Here is a 15,963-nt window from a genome sequence, read left to right on the forward strand (position 1 = left end):
TGATGAACTACTTTCCAATAAGGGAGCAGGTACAATTAACTCATCAAGTTCTACTTTCCCCCTACTCACTTCTTTCGAGAGAAACTCCTTCTCTAGAAAGGATCCATTCTTAGCAACGAATATCTTGCCTTCGGATATGTGATAGAAGGTGTACCAAACAGTCTCCTTTGGGTATCCTATGAAGACACATTTCTCCGATTTGGGTTCGAGCTTATCAGGTTGAAGCTTTTTCACATAAGCATCGCAACCCCAAATTTTAAGAAACAACAACTTGGGTTTCTTGCCAAATCATAGTTCATAAGGTGTCGTCTCAACGGATTTAGATGGTGCCCTATTTAACATGAATGGAGTTGTCTCTAAAGCATAACCCCAAAATGATAGTGGTAAATCAGTAAGAGACATCATAGATCGCACCATATCTAGTAAAGTACGATTACGACGTTCGGACACACCATTACGCTGTGGTGTTCCGGGTGGCGTGAGTTGCGAAACTATTACGCATTGTTTCAAATGAAGAATAAACTCGTAACTCAAATATTCTCCTCCATGATCAGATCCTAGAAACTTTATTTTCTTGTTACGATGATTTTCCACTTCACTCTGAAATTCTTTGAACTTTCCAAATGTTTCAGACTTATGTTTCATTAAGTAGATATACCCATATCTGCTCAAATCATCTGTGAAGGTGAGAAAATAACGATATCTGCCGTGAGCCTCAATGTTCATTGGACCACATACGTCAGTATGTATGATTTCCAGTAACTCTGTTGCTTGCTCCATTGTTCCGGAGAACGGAGTTTTAGTCATCTTGCCCATGAGGCATGGTTCGCAAGTACCAAGTGATTCATAATCAAGTGATTCCAGAAGTCCATTAGAATGGAGTTTCTTCATGCGCTTTACACCAATATGACCTAAACGGTAGTGCCACAAATAAGTTGCACTATCATTATCAACTCTGCATCTTTTGGCTTCAATACTATGAACATGTGTGTCACTACTATCAAGATTTAGTAAAAATAGAGCACTCATCAAGGGTGCATGACCATAAAAGATATTATTCATATAAATAGAACAAGCATTATTCTGATTTAAATGAATAACTGTCTCGCATCAAAGAAGATCCAGATATAATGTTCATGCTCAACGCTGGCACCAAATAACAATTATTTAGGCCTAAAACTAATCCCGAAGGTAGATGTAGAGGTAGCGTGCCAACGGCGATCACATCGACTTTGGAACCATTTCCCACGCGCATCGTCACCTCATCCTTAGCCAATCTTCGCTTAATCCGTAGCCCCTGTTTCGAGTTGTAAATATTAGCAACAGAACCAGTATCAAATACCCAGGCGCTACTGCAAGCATTAGTAAGGTACACATCAATAACATGTATATCAAATATACCTTTCACTTTGCCATCTTTCTTCTCTGCCAAATACTTGGGACAGTTCTGCTTCTAGTGACCAGTTCCTTTGTAGTAGAAGCACTCAGTCTTAGGCTTAGGTCCAGACTTGGGTTTCTTCACTTGAGCAGCAACTGGCTTGCTGTTCTTCTTGAAGTTCCCCTTCTTCCCTTTACCTTTTTTCTTGAAACTGGTGGTCTTGTTGAACACTTGATGCTCCTTCTTGATTTCTACCTCCCCAGCCTTTAGCATTGCGAAGAGCTCGGGAATCGTCTTATCCATCCCTTGCATATTATAGTTCATCACGAAGCTCTTGTAGCTTGGTGGCAGTGATTGAAGAACTCTGTCGATGACACTATCATCGGGAAGATTAACTCCCAGCTGAGTCAAGTGGTTGTGGTACCCAGACATTCTGAGTATATGTTCACTGACAGAACTATTCTCCTCCATTTTGCAGCTGTAGAACTTATTGGAGACTTCATATCTCTCAATCCGGGCATTTGCTTGAAATATTAACTTCAACTCCTGGAACATCTCATATTCTCCATGACGTTCAAAACGTCGTTGAAGTCCCAGTTCTAAGCCATAAAGCAAGGCACACTGAACTATCGAGTAATCATCAGCTTTGCTCTGCCAGGTGTTCACAACATCTGGCGTTGCTCCTGCAGCGGGTTTGTCACCTAGCGGTGCTTCCAGGGCGTAATTCTTCTATGCAGCAATGAGGATAATCCTCAAGTTACGGACCCAGTCTGTGTAGTTGCTACCATCATCTTTCAACTTAGCTTTCTCTAGGAATGCATTAAAATTCAACGAAACAACAATACGAGCCATCTATCTACAACAAATTAGACATGAAAAATACTATCAGGTACTAAGTTCATGATAAATTAAAGTTCAATTAATCAAATTACTTAAGAACTCCCACTTAGATATACATCCCTCTAATCATCTAAGTGATCACGTGATCCATATCAACTAAACCATGTCCGATTATCACGTGAGATGGAGTAGTTTTCAATGGTGAACATCACTATGTTGATCATATCTACTATATGATTCACGCTCGACCTTTCGGTCTCAGTGTTCCGAGGCCATATCTGCATATGCTAGGCTCGTCAAGTTTAACCCGAGTATTCTACGTGTGCAAAACTGGCTTGCACCCGTTGTATGTGAAAGTAGAGCTTATCACACCCGATCATCACGTGGTGTCTCGGCACGACGAACTGTGGCAACGGTTGTAACACCCCGGATGTAACTTACCCAATATGTACTCCAACTCTTGCCGTTTCCGGCCTTAAGTTATTTTATTTTCTCGGGTTCGGGTTTTTGTCTCCGTGTGTTGTTGTCATTGTCATGCATCTCATATCATGTCATCATGTGCATTGCATTTGCATACGTGTTCATCTCATGCATCCGAGCATTTTCCCCGTTGTCCGTTTTGCATTCCGGCGCTTCGTTCTCCTCCGGTGGTCATTTCTACCTTTCTTTCGTGTGTGGGGATTAAACATTTCCGGATTGGACCGAGACTTGCCAAGCGGCCTTGGTTTACTACCGGTAGACCGTCTGTCAAGTTTCGTATCATTTGGACTTCGTTTGATACTCCAACGGTTAACCGAGGGACCGAAAAGGCCTCGTGTGTGTTGCAGCCCAACACCCCTCCATTTGGCCAAAACCCACCAAAACCCTCTCCTAGAGGTCGATCGAGCGCCAAACATTTGACCTCCTAGCTCTCCTCTAAAAACCCTCCGAATCCGGCTCCCCTCCGAACCTACCCCGGGCCGCCCGCGCGCGCGCCGCCGCCTTCGCCCGAACTCGGCCAATCCCGCCGCCAGCCCGCGCCCGGGAGCCGCCCGGCCGCCACCGACGCGTCCCCCGCTCCCCCGCACCGCGCCAACGCCGGCGCCCCCCCCCGAGCCCGCGGCCCGTCCGGCCCATCCCGCGCCCCCCCGTCGCCTCGTCCTCCGCCGTCGGCCAACTCCAACGCCGGCGAGTAGTCCGGCCATCCTCGGAGTTCGTGCCGCGTGCTACAGTGGATCTGGATCTGAGATCCAAAACGAGGGTTGACTTTTTCCCTAACCCTAATTCATTTGCTCCTGTTCATCGTGTCGTAACTCCTCATCCGTAGCTTAGTTTTGGGCATATAGCATATCAAAATGTTCGTCTCAGAGAGTACATCATTTCATCTCATTGGATCATTTTCATTTGAGTTCATCTTGATGCCCGAAATGATGTTAGAAGAGTGCTACTTGAGATAATTGTCAGATCTGCTGCTCCATTTAGATATTTGTCATTTTTGCCATGATTATTGTGTGCATGATATGCCCATGAGCTCTACATATGTTTTGTTAAGGGTTTTGCATTCTTTCCAGAGGTGCAACCCATGTATTTTTGTGATGTGTGTGGTGACTAGCACGAGCTTGCAAAGTGAGGCATTTGCTAATGCTGATTTCAGAGACTTAGCATTTCCACTAAGTCCTTGAGCTATTTATCTCATATGGCCATATGTTCATGTTGTTTCCTAGTGAACCGTGCCTCTTTTGAGGATGATCAGTAAGGATTTTTTTGTTAATCTTGTAGTGCTCTATCCATCCATGTCTTTGTTTGCAATTATGGAGCACCCTAACTTGAGTCAATCGAGCTCTACTTTGTCATTTCGTGAATCTGGGCAGATTGTCTACTTGTTAGCGATTTTGCCAAGGATGTTGTAGTTGATCCGTGCATGCTATGTTATTGTTCTTGCCATGTCTAGCTTGTATTTTGTGTATTCTTGATGGGTGTATGCTTAGTTTGTCATGACTTACTCTTTAGTGAGTGCATCGAGCTCGTAAACATGCCTACTTGATACCTGTTTCAGCATGTTCCAGTTTTCACTAAGTCTGAGAACTGATTATATTTTTGCCATGTTCACATGCTTGCAATTGTATTTTCTGATCCCTTTTGGCTCAAGGTCACTAAGGGGAATTTTGTTAAGCTCTTTGAGTAGATCCATGCCATGCTTTACTTTGCCATGTTCAGATCTTGTAGCATGTAGTTTTGTTGCTCCGAAGTGTGCTATCTGATCTGAAATTCCAGACAAGTGTTAATTTCACTAAGTCTGAAATCTGCTTGTCAAATGCATTTTGGCATGCTTGTTTGAACCTGTTGATGGATGAATTGGCCGTAGCTCAGTGCTAGACTTTTGTTAAGCATCATGAATGGATTCCTTCCATGTATTTTGATGCCATTTTTGGGTGCTGTAGCATGTTCATCTTGTTGCATTTAGATGGCTACTTGCTGTAAATCGTAGACTGGTGTCATATTTGAATCGCTTGCCATTTCCAAACCGTAACTCCGATTCCGGTGATCTTTATATCATTTTCAAGCGATTTCATCTCATCTTTCCAGTGGCACACTTGGATTTCCAAGTTGAGGCCAGGTTCATGCATTCCTTATCAAATCTTGCATATGCATCCCGCATCGCATCCCGCATAGCATACCATCCTTGCATCATATTGTTTGAGCTTTGCACGTGGTTGATTGTGTTCCGTTTGCTTGTTTGTCTTGTTTGGGTAGAGCCGGGAGACGAGTTAGCTAACGAGGAGCCCGTTGAGTTTGCTTTCGAGGATCCAGTCAACTCTGACAACTTTGCAGGCAAGATGATCATACCCTCGAAATCACTACTATCTTTGCTTTGCTAGATGCTCGCTCTTTTGTTATGCCATGCTACGATGCCTACCACTTGCTTTCAAGCCTCCCAAATTGCCATGTCAAACCTCTAACCCACCATGTCCTAGCAAACCGTTGATTGGCTATGTTACCTCGTTGCTCGGCCCCTCTTATAGCGTTGCTAGTTGCAGGTGAAGATTGGAGGCCGTTCCTCGCTGGAACATTATTTACTTGTTGGGATATCATTATATTGCCATGTTATCTTAATGCATCTATATACTGGGTAAAGGGTGGAAGGCTCAGCCTCTCGCCTAGTGTTTTGTTCCACTCTTGCCGCCCTAGTTTCCATCATATCGGTGTTATGTTCCCGGATTTTGCGTTCCTTACGCGGTTGGGTTACAATGGGAACCTCTTGACAGTCCGCCTTGAATAAAACTCCTCCAGCAATGCCCGACCTTGGTTTTACCATTTGCCACCTAGCCTTTTCCCTTGGGTTTCGCGGACTCAAGGGTCATCTTATTTTAAACCCTCGGGCCAGTGCTCCTCTGAGCGTTGGTCCAACCTAGAGCACCGTGCGGGGCCGTCCCTTGGCAACTTGGGTTACGTTGGCTCTCGTACACTTAGCTTATCCGGTGCGCCCTGAGAACGAGATATGTGCAGCTCCTATCGGGATTTGTCGGCACAGCGGGTGGTGTTGCTGGACTTGTTTTACCATTGTCGGAGTTGTCTTGAAGAACCGGGATACCGAGTCTGATCGGAACGTCTCGGGAGGAGGTCTATTCCTTCGTCGACCGTGAGAGCTTGTCATGGGCTAAGTTGGGACTCCCCTGCAGGGATTTGAACTTTCGAAAGCCGTGCCCGCGGTTATGGGCAGATGGGAATTTGTTAATGTCCGGTTGTAGATAACTTGAACCTTAACTTATTTAAAATGAATCAACAGTGTGAGTTACCATGATGGTCTCTTCTCGGCGGAGTCCGGGAAGTGAACACGGTGTTGGAGTAATGCTTGCGCAGGTTGCTCTCTAGTTTCTCGTTCGTGCTTTGCCTCCTCTTCTCGCCCTCTTTTGCGAACAGGATAGCCACCATATATGCTAGTCGCTTGCTGCAGCTCCACATATTTTTATCTTGCCTTACATATAAGCTTAAATAGTCTTGATTGCGAGGGTGCGAGATTGCTGAGTCCCTGTGGCTCACAGATTACTTCCAAACCAGATGCATGGCCTGATGTTTCCGCTCCAGATGACGTGCTTGAGCTCAAGTGGGAGTTCGACGAGGACTCTCAATGATACTATGTGTCTTTCCCTGATGACCGGTAGTGGTGCCCAGTTGGGGGTGATCGGGACCGTGTCGCATGTTGGGTTATCTTTTATTTTGGCGCCGTAGTCGGGCCATGAGTGTTTGAATGTTGTAATGCTATTTATGTACTTTGTGTGACGTGGCGAGTGTAAGCCAACTATGTATCTCCCCTTTATTATTTATATTACATGGGATGTTGTGATGATTGCCTAACTTGCGACATTGCTTTCAATGCGGTTATGTCTCTAAGTCGTGCCTCGACACGTGGGAGCTATAGCCGCATCGAGGGCGTTACAAGTTGGTATCAGAGCCTTCCCCGACCTTAGGAGCCCCATTGCTTGATCGTTTTAGCAGCCGAGTTGTGTCTAGAAAAATGTTTTGAGTCATTTAGGAATTATATATCGGAGAGTTTAGGAATTCTTTTTACTTCCCAGTCTCCTCATCGCTCTGGTAAGGCATCCTGACGTAGAGTTTTGACTCTTCTCTTCTCAAATTTCACTAAAAAAATTTAGGATCACGTGGGTATCTTGGAATCGTTCCGATGGTTTTATGACGAGAACATTGTCTTGGTGCCTCCTGTCAGGGGTTTTGTGGAAGTGTCCCGAGGAGTTGAGCTCTGAGGTGTTGTCGTCATAATTTTATCGTTGCAGTTCTGGAATACCTGAGTTTAGTACGCCGACATCGAAAATCTCTTTTATGCAGTTCGTTGGTGAGATAACCTCGACGCCACCCAGTACTGGGGCGGGAGTTTGGGAGTATCGCCATAACTTGTATAACGGATGCTTTTCGAAGGTTGAGGTAGATGGTTTTCGAAGTTTTTCTCGATTATGTGTTGAAGGAAGGATATAGCTGGATGTAGGATTTGCTAGATTTGGGTAAGATATTATGCTTCCCCTGTATCCCCAACACCTGATTGCATAACCGGAAAGGTTCGGGAGTTTCATAGGTGGGAATTCAAGTAGCTCTAGTTCTTCTTCCACGGATATTTGGTTTGAGATTGGGATTTCTTACCGAGTATTCGTTCTTGATCCGTACCTTGTTGATTTATTTCTCTACCTAAATTCTAAGTGGCTTCTCAATTTATGGATATGTGACCATTTCAAGAGGAATGCATTCGTTCATTTTGTTCGGATGTGAAGACTTTATGTTGCAATTTTCATTCCGTTGGATTCAGCTTCATTTATCTGTCTATGTGCTAACGGTGGTCAACCTCTTTAGGATGGCTCCCGCTAAGAGCACCAATCAGAATCAGAATTAGGATCCGCCACCACCTCCACCTCCTCCGGAGGCATGGCAAGTTGTGATGGCCGCAACCAATGCAAACACACAGTTGATCATGCAAATTCTTCAAGAGCGCAATCAAGGCAACCAAGGCAACAATCAGAATCACTTTGCTACACTCAACCAGTTCCTTGCTAATGGGCCAAAAACTTTCAGCAATTGTGTTGAGGCAACTGATGCTGACGATTGGCTCATGGATCTGTGCAAGCATTTCGAGTGCAGTAATGTCAGGCCTGAGGACTTCGTTAAGTTCGCTTCCTTCCAACTCAAAGATCAAGCTGCAGAATGGTTCCAGCAGTACAAGGATTCCAGAGGTGGGCGTGCTATTACCTGGGATGAATTCCGTCAAGATTTAAGAGCTCATCATATTCCTCAGAGCGTGGTTGAAAGCAAGCGTGAGGAATTCCGCAACCTGAAGCAAGGCTCTTTGTCTGTCTATGACTACAAAAAGTTGTTTCAGAAGCTCGCCCGCTTTGCCAAGCAGGACGTTCCTGATGAGAAGAGCATGATATACCAGTTCAGGGGTGGTCTCAGAAAAGAAATTCCGCTAGCTCTTGTTCTCTTTGAGCCCTTGAGATACTATGAGTTCTACAACATGGCACTGAAGCAAGAGGCCGCTCAACTGAGGTGTGATGCTTCCAAGAAGCGAGTCAGAGATGCTACTCCTTCTTCCTCTACTCAAGTGGCCAAGCAGTAGAAGTATTGGCTTCCTCCTCCTCCGTTTCGTCAGCCGTATCAGAAGAGCAAAGGTGGCAGTGGATCTTCCCACGCACCCAAACCTGGCTTTCAGAACAAGACTTCGTCTCAAGCTCCAAGATCGAGTGGTCCGTATCACCGTCCGCTTTCAGAGGTCACGTGCAACAAGTGCCAACAGAAGGGTCACTATGCCAACAAGTGTTTCAACCAAAGGCGTCTTCCTCCTCCTCCTGTGAGATCAGCAAGTACAGCTGTGGTCAAGCATAACCCCAAGCACGCCAAGGTCAACTTGATGAACGTAGCTCAGACAGAGGACTCGTCAGATGTCATCATGGGTAACTTCCCAGTCAACTCTTTTCCCGCAAAAGTTCTTTTTGACACTGGTGCATCGCATTGTTTCATGTCGAGATCATTTGTTTCCAAGCATGACTTCGTTTCGCAAATGTTGGGTAAACCTATGGGAGTGGTTTCTCCGGCTAAGTCTATGAGGGCTACTTCAATAGTCCTGGATGTTTCTATCATGATGGGGGATTTCAAGTTTCTGGCTTCTCCAATGGTTCTTGGTAACTCGGATATTGATCTTATTCTCGGGATGGATTGGCTTTCTAAGCACAAGGCTCAGCTTGATTGTGCAGCCAGGCAGATTCAATTGACTCATTCGTCTGAGGATGTAATTGTCTTTGTCGCGAATGATGATACCATCCGTCTATTTTCTCTCAATGAGAAGGGTGAATTGGATGCTATCTCGCAAATTCCAGTCGTTTGCGAATATCAAGACGTCTTTCCAGAAGAGCTTCCAGGAATGCCTCCGCACCGGCCAGTTGAATTCATCATCGATCTTGAGCCTGGCACGGAACCAGTGTGCAAGCGTCCTTACAAGCTCGGACCTGAAGAATTGAAGGAGCTGAAGAAGCAACTCGATATTCAAGAGAGAATGGGTCTCATCCGGCCTAGTTCTTCTCCGTGGGGTTGTGGTGTTCTTTTTGTGAAGAAGAATGATGGAACAGACCGACTTTGTGTTGATTACCGTCCATTGAATAAGAAGACCATCAAGAACAAATACCCACTTCCCAACATCAACGAGCTGTTCGAACAACTCAAAGGTGCCCAAGTATTCTCCAAGCTTGATCTCCGTATGGGTTATCATCAGATTCGAATCCGTGAGCAAGATATTCCCAAGACGGCTTTCAGGACAAGCTATGGTTCATATGAATACACTGTCATGTCTTTTGGCCTCGTCAACGCTCCTCCGACTTTCTCTCGCATGATGAACTTCATCTTCAACGCCTACACTAATGACTTCGTTTTGGTCTATCTCGACGACATTCTGGTTTTCTCGAAGAACAAGGTAGATCATGCCAAGCACTTGCGTTTGGTTCTCGATAAGCTGAGGGAACACAAGTTCTACGCCAAGTTCTCCAAGTGCGAATTTTGGCTCGATGAGGTTCTTTATCTTGGTCATATCATCTCTGCCAAGGGCATTGCGGTGAATCCTGAGAAGGTGTCTGCAATTGTGAATTGGGAACCACCTCAGAACGTGAAGCAACTCTGTAGCTTCCTCGGTCTCGCAAGCTATTGCCGAAGATTCGTTGAAAACTTTTCCAAGATCGTGAAGCCTCTCTCAAATCTTCTCCAGAAGCACGTTAAGTACATTTGGTCTCCGGAGTGTGACATTGCTTTCAACACTTTGAAAGAGAAATTGGTCACTGCTCCAGTTCTGACTCCGCCTGATGAATCCAAGCCGTACGAGGTCTTTTGTGATGCCTCTCTCCAAGGTCTTGGCGCAGTGTTGATGCAAGAGAAGAAATTTGTTGCTTATACCTCTCGCCAGTTGAAGCCCAACGAGAAGAACTACCCCACTCATGATCTCGAGTTGGCGGCAGTTGTGCATGCTCTTTTGACTTGGAGACATCTCTTATTGGGAAGAAAAGTGGACATTTTCACTGATCACAAGAGTCTCAAGTACATCTTCACTCAGCCTAATCTCAACCTCAGGCAAACTCGATGGGTCGAAATGATTCAAGAGTATAATCCGAGTATCGAGTATACTCCAGGCAAGGCCAATGTGATTGCTGACGCATTGAGCAGAAAGGCTTATTGCAACAGTCTGATTCTCAAGCCTTATCAACCCGAGCTTTGTGAAGCTTTCCGCAAACTTAATCTGCAAGTTGTTCCTCAAGGTTTCCTCGCCAACCTTCAAGTCTCTCCTACCTTGGAAGACCAGATTCGCCAAGCCCAGCTTCTTGATGCTATGGTGAAAAAGGTGAAGATTGGGATTGCCAAGAGTCAACCCAAGTACAAGTGCTACCGCCTTGATGACAAGGATACTCTCTTCTTCGAGGATCGTATTGTTGTGCCCAAAGGTGACCTTCGTAAAGTGATCATGAACGAGGCTCACAATTCTCTCCTCTCCATCCACCCTGGGAGCACGAAGATGTATCAGGACCTCAAGCAGGCTTATTGGTGGACTCGAATGAAGCGCGAGATTGCTCAATTCGTGAATGAATGTGATGTCTGCAGAAGAGTGAAGGCAGAACACCAAAGGCCAGTGGGTCTCCTCCAACCTCTTGCCATTCCAGAATGGAAGTTTGACCACATTGAAATGGACTTCGTGACTGGGTTTCCAAAGTCCAAGCATGGCAATGATGCTATATTCGTTGTCATCGACAAACTCACTAAAGTGGCTCACTTTCTGCCTATCAAAGAGTCAATCACTGCAGCTCAATTGGCGGAACTCTATACCTCTCGAATTGTCTCTCTGCACGGTATTCCTCAGGTGATCTCTTCAGACCGTGGCAGCATCTTTACCTCAAAGTTTTGGGATTCTTTTCAGAAGGCCATGGGCACCAACATCCGCTTCAGCACAGCTTTTCATCCTCAAACTAGCGGTCAAGTCGAGCGTGTCAATCAGATTCTTGAAGATATGCTCAGGGCTTGTGTGATCTCCTTCGGCATGAAGTGGGAGGATTGTCTTCCTTATGCTGAATTCTCCTACAACAATAGTTTTCAAGCAAGTTTGGGCAAGGCCCCATTTGAAATCCTGTATGGCAGGAAGTGCCGTACCCCTCTCAACTGGTCCGAAACCGGTGAACATCAGCTTTTGGGTGATGACTTAATCACAGAGGCAGAGGAAATGTGCAAAGTCATTCGAGATAACCTCAGAGCAGCCCAATCCCGCCAGAAGAGCTACTATGATAGTAAGCACCGTGATTTGGCTTTTGAGATTGGAGATCATGTTTACCTCTGCGTCTCTCCTATGAAAGGTACTCGCCGCTTCGGTATCAAAGGGAAGCTTGCCCCTAGATACGTGGGACCTTTCAAGATTGTCAACAAGAGAGGCGACCTCGCCTATCAACTCGAGCTTCCTTCAAACTATGCAAATGTTCATGACGTGTTCCATGTCTCTCAGCTCCAAAAGTGCTTCAAGACTCCTGATCGTACCGTCAACTTCGAGGACATTGAGCTCCAAGAAGATCTCTCCTATCGTGAGCACCCCGTTGCTATTCTTGAAGAGACTGAACGCAAGACTCGCAAGAAGTCAATCAAATTCCTCAAAGTCAAGTGGTCACACCATTCCGACCGTGAAGCTACCTGGGAACACGAGGATCACCTCCGTTCTGAGTACCGGCGTTCTTTCAGTCCTAGATCTCGGGACGAGATCCTTTCATAGTGGTGGAGTGTTGTAACACCCCGGATGTAACTTACCCAATATGTACTCCAACTCTTGCCGTTTCCGGCCTTAAGTTATTTTATTTTCTCGGGTTCGGGTTTTTGTCTCCGTGTGTTGTTGTCGTTGTCATGCATCTCATATCATGTCATCATGTGCATTGCATTTGCATGCGTGTTCATCTCATGCATCCGAACATTTTCCCCGTTGTCCGTTTTGCATTCCGGCGCTTCGTTCTCCTCCGGTGGTCATTTCTACCTTTCTTTCGTGTGTGGAGATTAAACATTTCCGGATTGGACCAAGACTTGCCAAGCAGCCTTGGTTTACTACCAGTAGACCGCCTATCAAGTTTCGTATCATTTGGACTTCGTTTGATACTCCAACGGTTAACCGAGGGACCGAAAAGGCCTCGTGTGTGTTGCAGCCCAACACCCCTCCAATTTGGCCCAAAACCCACCAAAACCCTCTCCATCATCTAGAGCATTCGATCACGATCGCGTGGCCGAAAACCGCACCTCATTAGGACTCTCCTAGCTCCCTCTATGCCTATAAATAGAACCCCTCCGAATCCGGATCTTCTTCTCCCCCGAAAACCCTAAAATTCTAACTGCCGCCGCCGGACACGTCCGACCCGCCACTGGACATCGCCGCCGCCCCAACCGCAGCGCGCCACGTGGCGAGCCACGCCCACATCACCGCCTCAGCCACGCGCGGCCCGCCCGGCCCGCGTAGGGCCTCCGCGGCGCGCCGCCGCCCGACTCCTTCCTCCTCCCGTGCACCCGAGCGCCCACCGCCTCCTTCGCCGGCTCCGGCCATCGGGAGCCGCGCCGCCGCCGCCCTTCGCGAACTTCGGCCGCCCGAGGCACCCGGGAGCTGCCGGCCGCCAGTCACACCGTCCGACCCCGCGCCAACGCCGGCGAGCACCGCGGCCACTCAGGCCATCCCCGCCCCCGCGCCTACCTCCTCCTCCGTCGGCCGACTCCAACGCCGGCGAGTAGTCCGGCCATCCTCGGAGTTCGTGCCGCTGCTATAGTGGATCTGGATGTGAGATCCAAAACGGGGTTGACTTTTTCCCTAACCCTAATTCATTTGCTCTTGTTCATCGTGCCGTAACTCCTCATCCGTAGCTCAGTTTTGGGCATATAGCATATCAAAATGTTCGTCTCAAAGAGTACATCATTTCGTCTCATTGCATCATTTTCATTTGAGTTCATCTTGATGCCCGAAGTGCTGTTAGAAGAGTGCTACTTGAGATAATTGTCAGATCTGCTGCTCCATTTAGATATTTGTCATTTTTGCCATGATTATTGTGTGCATGATATGCCCATGAGCTCTACATATGTTTTGTTAAGGGTTTTGCATTCTTTCCAGAGGTGCAACCCATGTATTTTTGTGATGTGTGTGGTGACTAGCACGAGCTTGCAAAGTGAGGCATTTGCTAATGCTGATTTCAGAGACTTAGCATTTCCACCAAGTCCTTGAGCTATTTATCTCATATGGCCATATGTTCATGTTGTTTCCTAGTGATCCGTGCCTCTTTTGAGGATAATCAGTAAGGATTTTTTGTTAATCTTGTAGTGCTCTATCCATCCATGTCTTTGTTTGCAATTATGGAGAACCCTAGCTTGAGTCAATCAAGCTCTACTTTTGTCATTTCGTGAATCTGGGCAGATTGTCTACTTGTTAGCGATTTTGCCAAGATGTTGTAGTTGATCCGTGCATGCTATGTTATTGTTCTTGCCATGTCTAGCTTGTATTTTGTGTATTCTTGATGGGTGTATGCTTAGTTTGTCATGACTTACTCTTTAGTGAGTGCATCGAGCTCGTAAACATGCCTACTTGATATCTGTTTCAGCATGTTCCAGTTTTCACTAAGTCTGAGAACTGATTATGTTTTTGCCATGTTCACATGCTTGCAATTGTATTTTCTGATCCCTTTTGGCTCAAGGTCACTAAGGGACTTTTGTTAAGCTCTTTGAGTAGATCCATGCCATGCTTTACTTTGCCATGTTCAGATCCTGTAGCATGTAGTTTTGTTGCTCCAAAGTGTGCTATCTGATCTGAAATTCCAGACAAGTGTTAATTTCACTAAGTCTGAAATCTGTTTGTCAAATGCATTTTTGCCATGCTTGTTTGAACCTGTTGATGGATGAATTGGCCGTAGCTCAGTGCTAGACTTTTGTTAAGCATCATGAATGGATTCCTGCCATGTATTTTGATGCCATTTTTGGGTGCTGTAGCATGTTCATCTTGTTGCATTTAGATGGCTACTTGTTGTAAATCGCAGACCGGTGTCATATTTGAATCGCTTGCCATTTCCAAACCGTAACTCCGATTCCGGTGATCTTTATATCGTTTTCAAGAGATTTCATCTCATCTTTCCAGTGGCACACTTGAGGCCAGGTTCATTCATTCCTTATCAAATCTTGCATATGCATCCCGCATAGCATACCATCCTTGCATCATATTGTTTGAGCTTTGCACGTGGTTGATTGTGTTCCGTTTGCTTGTTTGTCTTGTTTGGGTAGATCCGGGAGACGAGTTAGCTAACAAGGAGCCCGTTTAGTTTGCTTTCGAGGATCCAGTCAACTCTGACAACTTTGCAGGCAAGATGATCATACCCTCGAAATCACTACTATCTTTGCTTTGCTAGATGCTCGCTCTTTTGTTATGCCATGCTATGATGCCTACCACTTGCTTTCAAGCCTCCCAAATTGCCATGTCAAACCTCTAACCCACCATGTCCTAGCAAACCGTTGATTGGCTATGTTACCGCGTTGCTCGGCCCCTCTTATAGCGTTGCTAGTTGCAGGTGAAGATTGGAGGCCGTTCCTCGCTGGAACATTATTTACTTGTTGGGATATCATTATATTGCCATGTTATCTTAATGCATCTATATACTGGGTAAAGGGTGGAAGGCTCGGCCTCTCGCCTAGTGTTTTTTTCCACTCTTGCCGCCCTAGTTTCCGTCATATCGGTGTTATGTTCCCGGATTTTGCGTTCCATACGCGGTTGGGTTATAATGGGAACCCCTTGACAGTCCGCCTTGAATAAAACTCCTCCAGCAATGCCCAACCTTGGTTTTACCATTTGCCACCTAGCCTTTTCCCTTGGGTTTCGCGGACTCAAGGGTCATCTTATTTTAAACCCCCGGGCCAGTGCTCCTCTGAGCGTTGGTCCAACCTAGAGCACCGTGCGGGGCCGTCCCTTGGCAACTTGGGTTATGTTGGCTCCCATACGCTTAGCTTATCCGGTGCGCCCTGAGAACGAGATATGTGTAGCTCCTATCGGGATTTGTCGGCATAGCGGGTGGTGTTGCTGGACTTGTTTTACCATTGTCGGAGTTGTCTTGAAGAACCGGGATACCGAGTCTGATCGGAACATCTCGGGAGGAGGTCTATTCCTTCGTCGACCGTGAGAGCTTGTCATGGGCTAAGTTGGGACTCCCCTGCAGGGATTTGAACTTTCGAAAGCCGTGCCCGCGGTTATGGGCAGATGGGAATTTGTTAATGTCCGGTTGTAGATAACTTGAACCTTGACTTATTTAAAATGAATCAACAGTGTGAGTTACCGTGATGGTCTCTTCTCGGTGGAGTCCGGGAAGTGAACACGGTGTTGGAGTAATGCTTGCGTAGGTTGCTCTCTAGTTTCTCGTTCGCGCTTTGCCTCCTCTTCTCGCCCTCTTTTGCGAACAGGATAGCCACCATATATGCTAGTCGCTTGCTGCAGCTCCACATATTTTTATCTTGCCTTACCTATAAGCTTAAATAGTCTTGATCGCGAGGGTGCGAGATTGATGAGTCCCTGTGGCTCACAGATTACTTCCAAACCAGATGCAGGGCCTGATGTTTCCGCTCCAGATGACGCGCTTGAGCTTAAGTGGGAGTTCGACGAGGACTCTCAATGATACTATGTGTCTTTCCCTAATGACCAGTAGTGGTGCCCAGTTGGGGGTGATCGGGACCGTGTCGCATGTTGG

This window comes from Triticum aestivum, chromosome 5A, assembly GCF_018294505.1.
Source record: "Triticum aestivum cultivar Chinese Spring chromosome 5A, IWGSC CS RefSeq v2.1, whole genome shotgun sequence".
Classification (NCBI taxonomy): domain Eukaryota; kingdom Viridiplantae; phylum Streptophyta; class Magnoliopsida; order Poales; family Poaceae; genus Triticum; species Triticum aestivum.